The 13,441-nt window shown below is 35.4% G+C and overlaps 1 pseudogene; it reads right to left on the reverse strand.

Moving 5' to 3' along the window:
* Positions 1-12,118: 12,118 nt before the first annotated feature.
* On the reverse strand, positions 12,119-13,190 carry LOC149223460 (putative inositol transporter 2 pseudogene; annotated as a pseudogene).
* Between the last annotated feature and the right edge of the window lie 251 nt (positions 13,191-13,441).

A 13,441-nucleotide genomic window follows, 5' to 3' on the forward strand; every position in this document is an offset into this window, starting at 1 on the left:
GCGACCAAGATACCAGTGGTTTGAAAACATTCAAATATTTTTTATGGAAATATACTCCGACGGTGACTTTAGATACATAGAACTGTAAGTGTGCATAAATGGAAATGGGTTTTTTTTTATTCGACTCTTATCTATCTTAGATTTAAATTATCTATGTTCACATCCTCTTGGATGTAATCATATGAAACATATCTACCCCATCCCCTGGCTTACTATTTGGTTTGCAAGTAATAACTTTGTAGTAAATATAAAGCTCATGTTTTGTAATAACAATCACATGGAGGGAGGGATCATATCACTCGTCATCCCTCTTCAAAAAGCTCATTTTTTGGTATTACATAATTCAAAGTCAAAGAACATATGTTAGGGTTCAGGGTTTTATGAAGGTCTAGTGGTTGTACGTTCAAAACCTTGGAGGCATCTATTCTCTTCATGGTTGGAAATATTTGTCTTCCTGAAGCAACTGTCCTCCTTTCGATATATTCAAAACATGGTGAGTCCATTTCCAACTTTTAGTTCATATTTAAAAGCACAAGACTACCATTCTGGTACATATTAAGGTTTTCTTTATCCTATAAAAACTTTCCCATTCTCACTTCCAAACATGAAGCCATAGATAAATACCAGATATCACTTTTGTACATTCCATTTGGAGCTCAAACTAGCACTCCACACTATTTTTCTATGGAAACCAAACCCAAAATCTGAAATTGCCATCTCACTATGATCCATACGGGTTGAGATTACCAAAGGTTATAGCTAATTGGTGGTCTAGTTTTTAGGGCATGGGTTTGTGTTGAGGAAGGGATGCCAACCTCATATCAATAAGTGATAATGGCTCCCTTGCTCTCTTGGCTTCCTTGTTCTCCTTAAACAACAATTTTTCGAGACACATTGTCCAAGAGGGATCTCAATATCATTCAACACATGATATTTAGTTATGGGGTCCTAACACGTTTGAATCAGATTGGGCCAAGGCAAAGATTTTACAAATCCTTATGATCCATTGTATCATTGGAGCATGAGTGTAGCTCTCCATGCTACTTTTTATACATAGTTTGTGGCCCACCTTTTTGGAATTGAGTCAGTTGTGGGGTCCTAACACTTTTGAATCAGATTGGGGTAAGGAAAATATTTTACAAATCCTTATGCTTCATTGTATCATTGGAGCATGATTTTAGGTCTCCATGCTATTTTTTAGACATAGTTTGTGGCCCACCTTTTCAGACTTGAGAATGTTCTAATACTGGTCTTGTTTCTACATCATATATGGAGTTGTGGACTTGACAGTTGAGAGGGACTTTCATCTTTCTTATAACCTCTTTTGAGGCTATGGCCTTGACTACACCTATTGGGTGAGATAACAAGTTTTTGCTTTCAAGGCCCTCATGTCTTGATATGGTCATTTGGTTGATGGATTTCCTCCCTCTTTTCAGGTATACTTTGTATATTCTTGGACATATTTTTTTGAATAAACATGTTATGAACATGTTCATCATAGATGACATATACAAGTAATATATCTAGGTCTCTTGGCTTGACCCACTAGGATGATTGAAGCCTAATATGACCTTCTATCCATTTCTTAGAGACATGTCCTCTTTGCTTGATCCCCTTGTTGTGACACTAGATGCATGCACTCTAAGATATCTCTGGGCTAGTTTTGAGTGGGGTTACATAGGATTTGGTGGAGGCTAAACAATAGATTCCTCAAGAGAATAGGCTTTTCTAATTTTCATATAGAAGAGATTGAGATGGAACATTTTGTTTTTTGTTGTCTTATATACTACGAGATATAGGGATGGTTATGTCACCTTTTTAGTGAATATCAAAACCCTCTCTCCATCTTTTTTTGGTACCTGGATCAATAATGCTTAGCATTTTTCATGAGGAAGGCATTGGTCCTCCAATCTTCCACGGGCCACTACTTTATCGGACATTACTTGGACAATCACATCCTTTTATTCGGTGTTCTTAGTAGACAAAGGCTCTGAGCAACAGAGCCATAGTACCCACTAGCTAGTGTAGAAAATTATTGTGCATCCTGTAGCCTCACCCAGTTTTAGTTTGTTTTACACATCATGTTTAATGCCCACATCCCATGGTTAATTTTTCATATAACATGAATATAAAATTCAAAAGAAACATTTCTAGGCTACCACTACTCTTTCACTTATACACACAAATTTTTGGACTCTAGTTTTTGGTCAATCTTAGACCTTGGAAAAACCCCAAAGGGGAAAGCTAGTTTGAAGGAGGATTTTATTTTTATTTTCTCAGAGAATTAATTACAACATTAATTACATCACATAGGGTACTTATCTCTCCCTATTTTTGTCTTGGAAATCATGTCATTTTCCTTGAAACTCGTTCACTGTCCAAAAATATTTGCTTTGGAATGTGTGCCAATGACAAGGTTTCTCTACCCAGAGAATCGTCATTGTCCCTAAAGCCAACACCATGAATTTCATGCCACTGACATGCCACTATCCCTTGAAATTCATGTCACTACTCAAAATTTCCTTCCTCAAAATTTGTGCCATTGACATGCAAATTTCTCCTTGAAATTCATGCTAACATAACTTCTTTTGTTCCTTGAAGAATGGGTTTTCAGAAAAGGATTTGATGTTTGGAAATGCATGCAACTACACCACCTTTTTGGCCTATAAATATGTGTTGGAAACCTCTACCTGTTCCTTCTCATAATTTGTGCTTCTCTTCCAGCCTATAACTCATCTTGTTGATGGTAGGTGCCTCCTTAATTTGGTGCTATGGAATCTTTCCAATTTGCTATAGGTCTCTTCTTAAGCAAAAATATGCTATCTCATCCTCTTCTCGTCCTTTTCCTCTCCTCTCTTCTTCTCCAACACTTGCACATGAAGAATGAATGAGCCCTTTTCCTTTTCCCTCCTCTTTCGTCTCACAATGATGAGAAGCCCTATCCCTAAGATCAAGGGATGAGATTAGATCTCATCTCTCCTTAATCAAGGTTGGAGATTTAATCTCTCGTTGAACCCCTTTTTATGCCTCCCCCTTCATTAATGAGCCTTCGTAGTCAATTTAATAACTTGATTGTGTACCATGTACTTTTTCTCACAAAATCACTTTAAAAACATGAAGTGGCTTTAATATTATAAAGTAGATTGTACATTTTTCACCTCGTAAAGTGACTAAAAAGTCACATGACTTTAATGAGAACATAAAGTCACACTAAAAGGTGGCTTCACATGTTTTCCTAGGCCAAAGGAAAAAAGCGCTAGGAAACACCTCCTTAGTACCTTTTTTCTCTACGCCATTGTAGAGTTCTTGAATTGGATCTCAAGGCAAGTCTCATCTTTCCAATAGGCAATCATCCACAAAGCTACAATAGGTTTCTTTCTCTAGCACATGACACACTATGGACTAGTTCTTTCTCTATCACTTCTAGACAATATTTTGTCACAAGTTTTTTTTTTTTCCATTCCTACTTAAGGAGCATTTGAGTAGATGACATAACACACCGTGGACCAGTGCTTTCTCTAGCACTTCTAGACAATATTTTTTCACAAGTTTTTTTCTCTTCCTACTCAAAGAGCATTTGATATTACACTTGTAAAAAGTTTCAACATTATTTATTGTCCACTTACTTGTCGTCTCCAAAATCCACATTTCAAAGGATTAATCCAATAATCGAGTACTAACCCTAAACAAACCCTAGAGTGACTTGAGTATATTTCCCATTAGAACCTTGATGATCATCCTCCTCACTTTAGGTTAGTGCTCCTCTAGTGCAAGGGAGGATTCCCTGAGATAAAAAAAAAAAAAAAAATCCATTAATGCAGATCTGAAAGTCAGTTTATTGAAGTTGGTTGTTTTAGAATTTTACAATAGAAATTTGATGGAATTGAAGAGGACACAAGTGCCTTTCTTTGGAGTCAGTTAGCAAGATGTCAAATATGCCTTAAAATGGAATGGAGAAATCAACAAGGTTATCATTCATAAACTATGCCAATTGTATCAACCAATTTAATGTGCAAACTAAATGAAATGATCATTTGGATACACATTCACCTCCAATAAACATCAACACCATGCAATTATCAATGCAAAAGAGATTGGCAAGACAACCTTCAAACAAGGATGAACAAACAACAATTTCTTCATTAATTGATCTGCAAATGATAGGCTTGTGGCTTGTTTGTTTCGTCAACATGGATGCCTATTGTAGAATGAATTTTCTTCTCAATCCATTTTTGGTTCAATGCTCAGCTCAGATTTTAATGCATTCTATTTTTACTTCCTGTAATGGAACAAACTTTGAATTTGCAATTATGAATATGATTGTAAGTCTTTTGGTTGTTAGTGGCTTTGTTTCAACTATTTTTTTTCTTTTGATCTTGGTTGTAGGTGTCCATCACTTCTCTCTACAAAGAAAATATGATACAAATGATTATTGTTGCTAAAACCCAATGCTTTCCATATTTATAATCTAGTATTCTGGTGGTCGATTTAGCCTTTATAAATAAAAATGGTTCCATGGATTTCCAGTTGAGGGAATTACATGCAAAAGGGGGTGTATCTAGATTGGATATCAGAACAGAACCCAAAACTATTCATCTAAACTCACACTAGCTGACCAAAGGCTCATTTACACAAACTAGGAATGGGGGAATACTCAAAAAAATAGATTGAGTTGTCCAACAATGAAAAAACATTGATTATAGCTTGTGGGAAAAGAAGAGATGCCTAGGAAGGAATAAAAACTTTTGGTAAGGTTTTTGGGTAGATAAAAAATACTCAGAGCAATAAAAAAAAAATTGTAAGGTTTGTTGGCAAAGAACAAATGCACAAAGTAATAAAAATTGTTGGATTCAGTATGTGTGTAGAGGGAAAACACCCAGATATAAATCAAAATAAACTGAGCCAATTCTAAGGAATTAAGTCAATGATTCAATTAAAGAGGACTCGAGTTGTGAAAATGTGTTGTGGGTATGCTTTACCCAACTGAGGAATCTCTATAGACGATTATTAGTAGTGTCTACAAATAGTTAGCGGACAATTAAGAGGATTTCAGTTGGTAAAGTTGCAGAGATTTTAAGTGATCAAACTCAAAGTAGAACTACAATAAGAAGATTACAAAACCACACAGTATTAACAATAGAGATTTATTTTTCTTGGGAAATTCCTTACAAAGGGCGAGCTATGCTTGCTCAGAAATCTCATTCATTGTTACTAAAGAAAAAAATTACAGATGGGCATGTCTTAGAGACACCTTCATTCATCATGGATAGGCCCCTTAAATCCTCCAATTTTCTAAGCAGGATGTACTCTTTGAGTTGTCACCTTTGTTCAAACTTCCTGAGTTCTGCTTGCCTCTCTCCCATTGATCCTTCTTCACTACAACCTTCATTTTTAATTGTTGTTTTTGAAATACCAACCATCACACTGGTTTTTTTTCCTATCCCATTTTTTCACAAAGACAAAAAATGATTAAAAAAAATTATAAGCTTGTTACAACTTTACATAATATTCACAGAAAGGATTCAATTCAGATCACATCTCCCTAGTTGCAGGCTTTTGGTCCCCAAAATCTTCAACTCTCTTTAATTCTCTTCTTCAATCTTCAAATAGGTTCCACTAAATCTCCAAGTTTGTCTTTGCTAATTATGGTAGAGAATAGTTGAGTAGGGATTTCCTTTGGAATAACTCTGCAATTCATCTCATGGCTAGAGATGACATTTTTTGTTCCAATAGATTGTTGGAGAACCATTGTTGGGTTGCAAGTGCTAGAAACTCCTCTTTCCCCTTGACCTTGATTTTCTAAGATTTCTTCTCGATTATTTTGTAAGGTTTGTGGGTAAAGATCCAATGCCTAGAGTAATAATAAATGTTTGGTCTGGTATGTGGGCAGAGGGAAAAGCTCCCAAGTCTACACTGGGATAACTCCAAGGGATTAAGGAAATGTTTCAGTTAGAGAGGAATCGAGCTGTGAAATTTTGTTGTGGGTATTCTTTACACAACTGATAAAACTCTTTAGATTATTGTTAATAGTGCCCACAAATAGCAAGGAAACTGTTAAGAGAATTTCAGCTAGTGAAGTTGCATAACTTTCAAATAATCAAATTCAAACTAGAACTACAATAAATAGATTACACAAATGCACAATATAAACAAAAGAGATTTATTTTTCTTAGGAAATTCCTTACAAAGGGTAAGTATGCATGCTCACAAATCTCAAGCATTGTTACTCACTGAAGAAAAAAATTGCAGATGGGTATGGCTTAGAAATACCTTTTCTCATCATGGGCAAGTTTGTTGATACCTTCATCTTCCTATATTCAAGAAGGCTACACTCTGAGCTCTCATCTTTGATCTTCAAATTTCCAATATTCTACTTTCATTTTTCCCATTGACCCTTTTTCACTACAACCTTCATTTTTAATGGTTTCATTTGGAAGGCCAACCATCACACTAGTTTGTTTTCCCTTCCCATTTTGTCAGAAAAAAACAAAATAAATTTAAAAAACAATTACATACATATTACAAATTTACAAAATATTTTAGGCAAAGATCTTATTCAGATCATTAATGGATCTGATTATATCAAAGCATGAAAGGTTTAAAATATCATTGCCAAAGCCTTCTTCCATGGCCAAAAGCAACACCTATAGATAAGAAGGGTACACTAGAATATTGCAATGTCAACCTTGCACATCAATCCAACCTATAGAAAGGAAGACAATTACAGAAGCATAAATCTATCATGGGCCTTTTCTCCCTTTCTTGCAAAGAACTTTCTACTTGGCCTATAGGAGTTTTCCTCCACATTAATTCAATTTGCAGATCAATAGTGCTCCTCCTTTTATAGTCTTTCTTACTGATAACTTTCTAATACAATGTTATAGAGAATACTTTAGAAAGCTATGGATTCATCTTTTCTTCAAATAAATAACAATAAAACATCAACAAAATTCTATGTCTCTTAGGTTGGAGTCCTCTTATATATTGCCCCTTTTGGAAATCGTCAGTCTTTCCAAGTGTCATCATATTATAGGGTGTATCTCATTTAGTGGTTGAGTTGTGGAGATATGGTGTCCATATCCCTTGTAAAGTGGAGCATTTCCCTATTCTTAGCTTCTTGTGCCATTAAGTGGTCTCCTTTTCCACATATCATCCTTACAACATCCATGCCCACCCTTAGAATGATTTTTCCTTCCTAAAATATTCTCTAATAACTTCATTTGACCCTTGGTTGGGTGCTCTCCAAAGTGGATTCATTTTCTAACAGTCAAATATTTAAAGCATCCAAATCTCCCTTGGAAGGAAATGCACCTCTATGAATGTGCAATAATTTATCAGTAAAGGTTTTGACATGCCACATGTTAGCTTCCTATAGAGGGTGTTGCTCAAAAATTTTAATTGTCTCCCTCAAATCATGTGCATTTGACCCCTGTTTTAGGTTTAATAAGGACTTCTCTATTAAAACATCCTTTGAAGTATCCATAACCTTTCAGAAAAATTATATTCTTAGAAACCATCTCTTGGTTCCTCAAAATTTCCTATAACTTATCCTTGAATCTTTCATCGATGCTACTTGTGATGTCTTAAGAAAGGGTTCTCCTCTTTGACCATTTGGAATATTAATAAACCCCTTAAATGATACTATGCTCTTTTCTTGTGCAAGAGTACTTCACAACATAACAAACCCGTTTGGATGATGAACACTCTTGCAATATTCTATGTTCTTGAAATCAATACTTGTCTAATGTGTAGTTTTCCTAATGCGAGTTGTCCTTGCAGAAGCTTCTCTCTTTTCATGTAAGTGTGTTGAACTCCCATATAAGGATGATGACTCTTGCTTTAAAACATGTAGAGATTTCCTAGGGATTGTGGAAGATACCTTCAATGGAGAAACATTCACAATAATATATAGCAAAGTGACCCAAAAGTGAAATATTGTCTCATGTGAAATAGTGCCTCCAAATATGTGAACTTAACAATCAAATAGACCTCCAAAGTAAATGTCATTCAACATGAAGAAAGAAAGGTGAACCCCCATCAACACTCTGATGCATGATAAACAAGATGAGATTGTCAATGTATAAATATGCACGATCTACACCATTATACATCAGCATATGCAATTACATAGAAAGAAACAACATCACCAACATCATCAATGCAGTAGAACATAAAAGGAACATTAGAAGAAACACATGCACACATATAGAGACACTAGAATTGTTCCAAGGCCAAGGAAAAGCCCACTATGGGGAAAACCCTTGAAAATCTTCTTCTTCTTATATTGTTGTCAAATTATGTAGAAAAAGGGAGTACAATGATCCAGAACCTTGTCTATGCAGCAAAACAATAATGATATCTATGAAATAGATCTAATCATGCTAGGAATCAAACCCTCATACTGATGGATGTAATGTGCTGTCACAAACTAATGTCAATTGTTGTATACTATTGTCACGGTGTCGAACACTATTGAGAACTGATGTCACTTTCAATGAGACCAACACATATGTTTGCAGCTGAAACTAACAAATCAAATCTATAGATTTGTATAATAGTAGAGAGAAAGCTAGAGCTACCATATCACTGAAGTCAATTGAATCCAAGATGTCAAATCTTAGATCTAAACTTTGGTTGCCCTCATGACGACTAACTGCGTGTGACCAAAACTCCTTGGTCGCTCTCTTTATCATTGTATGTGAGCGACTGTGACTGCGGGATTGCTCTCAAGAGGTCTTGATGCGAGTGACTGTGGTATTGAATAACTAAAACCCAAATTCGCTCCCTTATCAATATTGTTCAAGCGACCGAAATGGTAGGTTCACTCCCTTACTAATGCTATGCGATCCACTGAGATGGTAGGGTCACTCCTAGGGGTACCTTATGCAAACGACTGGGGACCCAAAATTTTTGATCTGCCTCTGAACCCAGAGTCACTCTCATTGAACTCTCTCTGAGTGATCAGAGAGATAGAATCAGTCTCTTTCATACTCTTGGCTCACGACTAGGGACAAAAACCTTTTGTTTTATTCCAATGACCGAGTTCTAGAAAACCCTAACCTAGAGCGAACTTTTCGCCTGTAATTTCAGACCCTGTGCAAGCTCCTTCTGATGAACCTGTGTGAGCCAAAAAAAAATAGAAGAATAGAAACATGTCTTCATCAAGTGTGTTAAAAAGAAATTGAGGTCACTTCCTTTTATAGTCTTTCTTGAGGGTTTACTTGGGGTTGAGATTGACCCAAGCAATTACCCAAGTGGTTAGGGCCAACCTGCTCCATAATGAATGAATGAATAGAATAATTCAAAACTGATCTTTCACTTAACCAAATTAGGTGATATTTGGGTCGATTTTGGTCCTATCGAAAAGAGGAATTTAATGCAAACATCATCTTGGTCATCTGAGTTATATAATGTGGAATTTGACCCTAGTTGAAAAAATTAATAATCCCTCTCAACTAGGAATAATTCCACCTTCCAATATATGTCCATTGAACAATATACCATTCTGGAATCTTTGAGTGTTATCACGTATCATCACAAATAATCTCTATCATGTAGTCATTGTGCCATGTCCATATCAAGTGTATCATCATCACAAATCGTCATTGTACATCTCAATCTATCATTTTCTTATTCCTACTTATCTCTTGATTGTTCCAGCTCGTATGTTGAACATTTTCGGATCTAGAAGAAGAATAATTTGTTACTAGAGGGGAGCTCAAGCTACCACCATTTATCCAATTAGGCCTCTATCTAGAATTTCTATCGGCGGGCTACTAACCGAAATATCATCATCAATCATCATTAGAGAGGATATCATCAAGGAGCACATCTCAACCTAGAAACACATTGGGGAGAAATAGCTTCCCCCCATACTGAGAAATAGGATAACTCATCACAGGGGAGTACACCCTGGACCCTATAATTTCATCGGGGAGCTTACCCTCTACCCATAATCATATCAAGTTATCTCAACCCATCCTATTGCCTATTGATCTTCCCATTGATGACCCAAAATATTCATGTGGGAACACGTGCATCATAATCGACTGAGGTTGTACACCCCAAGTACACTCTCAACTTGTTGGCCAAAACAAGGAGCAGTATTCCCATCAAGATGGCATGCTTGAGGGTATGATGCGAATTAGGGTATACTCTACAAAGACTAAGAGGGGAGCAAAATTCTCTAATCCTATGAAGATAGGGGAGAAACATTCTTCAACCCTAGGTAACAGATAGGGTAACACCCTATTTTCTAGATTTCCCTCAACCATAGGAGCCCTCTATCTCAATTCCTCACCCTGGGAGCTAAAACAGGGAGGAAGAGTTGGCTCAGTGTTCTCGATCAGCACTGCTGTCATCATTAGCTTGTCTCAATAGTAGTTTTTCCCTGTTCATACAAAACATCAAATCAAATATCATGTCAGATCATATATAATTATATGAATCACAAAATGATACCAAAATCATCCTCCCTCTCAAGGAGCTTCCAACCACAAGCCTAAGGTTGTTTTGAACAGTTGCACTATCTCAATATATGAGAGTATCTCGGTCCCAACTATAAATATGGGACTTTTTGCCAATCATATCATCATAATTTATCCATGTTATATCTAGATTATGCTCAAACATATCTCTAAGGAGCTTTTGTATCCTGCCTCATAGCTAGCCATGCTAGCAACATCATGAAATACCTCGGTCATGCTATGGATCTCTCATCCAATATATCATGGCAGGTCACATACTAAAGCATCATCTAAATGTGCTTATCAACAACAATCTTAAATATCAGCAATACATCTTTGCAAACACATATCATAGGAGAAATATCTCATTCTTAGAACTAGAACACCTCATCCAGATATTTCAAAGCATGCTCGGTGACAACTCTATGTGAGTGAAACAACTCTGTCATGAATTTATTCAGGTTCTATGTACAACATACATATACAGATGGATGTTCAAAATAGAACATCAATGCTTCAACCGTCGGATGTCGTGTCAAGTTCAACAACATCTTGAACTTCAAATCAGAGAATCCAAGGATTTTCAATTTTGAAAAAAAAATTCCAATAGCTTTGCAATATGGAATTTCTTTCGCAAATTCCAAAAATCGATTCATCATGAGATGATACATCATTTCAGACTTCATAAGCCATCTCCCTCTTATTTAGATCATCAGAGGCTCATCACCTATCACAAGTAGATTATTAGGATATAAAACCAAAACCAAAACCATAATAAATATCAAAGCCATACCTTGGAACTCATCATCTTGACTTCATCAAATAACTGTCGGTATGATTGGTGATATTCCACTGAAGTTGTGCATTCTCCTATAATACCTTAAAAATGTCATCCACAAATTTGCAGCAATTGATTTCACTTCCCTCTCTCATGATAAATTTCAGCCTCTAATTTGCTACTTTAGGTTGTATGATGATCATCAAGAAGGGTTTGTTAAAATAAATTTCCTCTCCTATTAGTAGGGGAATTTTGAGGTCTAAAATGGGCCTCCTAACAAAAATATACAACCAAAATGAAATTTATAAGAACCAATAAGATTCAAGATGATGATGTCAACAATGGGGGATGATTCACCATTTTTGGAGTAAAAAAGTAAAAGTATTAAAAAATAATAAAATAATAAAACTACTTTCCAACCCGTATTTTCAACTTATCTCCCTAAGTTTTTACTCAAATTTCGAGTGGGAGTATTCGTTGGATGAAAAATTTGATTCCTCATCCAAGGAGTACCCATGTTGCATATGTTTGGTGGACCCTGCTACATGAAAAAACAATATTGCAATCATATTTTTCATGTATTTCTCATTTTTCGTGTAGAAGGGTCCATCAAAAGTGTGTAACATGGGTACTCCTTGGACGAGGAATTGATTTTTTCATCCAAAAAGTACTCCCAATCGAAATTTGAGTAAAACCTTTAGGGAGATAAGTTGAAAATACAAGTTGAATAATTAGTTTTTCTTTTTTGCCCCTAAATTTTGATGATGTAAACTAATCTTATTTTATTATTTCCACTATGATTTTATAATTTCCTTAGGAAGCCTATTTTATACCTCAAAATTCCCCTAATGAATGACACTTATGATCTCTCTTATCATAATTTATCGACCTCCTCGAAGCTTAGGCCTTTCATCTCAAGAAAAAAAGTAAGGACAAAAAGGAATGCAACCCAAGCAATAGTAATGAATACTATAAATGTTTTAGATGCTCCCAACACATCAATAAAAGATAGGAATAACTTTGAAACAATCAGATTAGATATCTAGCAAACTGTTGTAGCAATGCCTCGACACATACTTCTATATTTTGAAGTAAATGTTTTGGAATTGATTTTCCATGGAACTGGTCCCATGTTACGAGAGAAGAAATACATATATATATAAACAAGCCACAGACAACAAGCCAACCATGGCTACTTGGACACACATAGCTATACCAAGAGACAAAATGCTAGGAACAATACTGCTTGGATGTTGTGTTTGCATGAAAGAAATTTCCAAGAATCATCTGCACAATCAATGATAAAATATTGTAATGGATTAATAAAAATATACATGTTAAGATAGGAAACCAAGTCAATGACATCAATCTTTCAATAAGTTTATCTTAGACAAAATTCTGATCACAAAACCTTTTCAGGTGCCTAGTTTTGTTGTCTGTTAACATATTACTTTTTAGTCCATATTTTTATCTTTTCCGTAAACTACACAGGACAGAGTGAATAAAATCCATTTCCATCAGGAATGCATATCACATTGAGAAAGGAACATCGGGTGTGTCCTTACCATTTCTCCAGAGGCTATGAAAAATCCACACCTAGTAGTTAAAAAACCACTGCAGTTCCAAAGAGGTCAAATAAAGTTGAGGAGTGTTGGACAAGCATAACCTACTTTTAGTGTCTATTGTATGTCAACAATGGGCACATCAACAAAAGTAAATTAAAATGCTCCAGATAGAATGGCTAGTGACAAAAAAAAATAATCAATTATGCTCATAAAGAGTAGCAGTCTTCTTCCACACCAATCTATTAGGTGTATATCAAGAATTGTGCCAAGTGCATTCATTGTCGCAACAAACAAGGAATGTAATAAATTTATTTGATTTTAAGAAAAGCCCACCAGCTCCACAATAGTAGGACTATAATACATTATAGTATTAATACCCATAAACTATTGAAATTCTTGCAAGTGAATTACTGTAAAAATATAAGTCACAAAGAATAGAAAGAATAAGCAACATAGAAAAATGTAAATAGCCCCTCGTTAACATTGCTATAAGCCTCTGGAGCCAACTCTAAATAAAAAAAAAAAATAAAAAGCTAATATCCTAGCAATATGGAGGTCAGGGACATAAAAAAATCGATATAAATATTCCTTCAAGAGACATAAAATGAAGAACTGTATTCTCAGAACTAATA

The sequence above is a fragment of the Pinus tabuliformis genome, chromosome Q (assembly GCF_031772625.1).
Source record: "Pinus tabuliformis cultivar Carrire ecotype Pingquan chromosome Q, CPIR1, whole genome shotgun sequence".
Lineage (NCBI taxonomy): Eukaryota > Viridiplantae > Streptophyta > Pinopsida > Pinales > Pinaceae > Pinus > Pinus tabuliformis.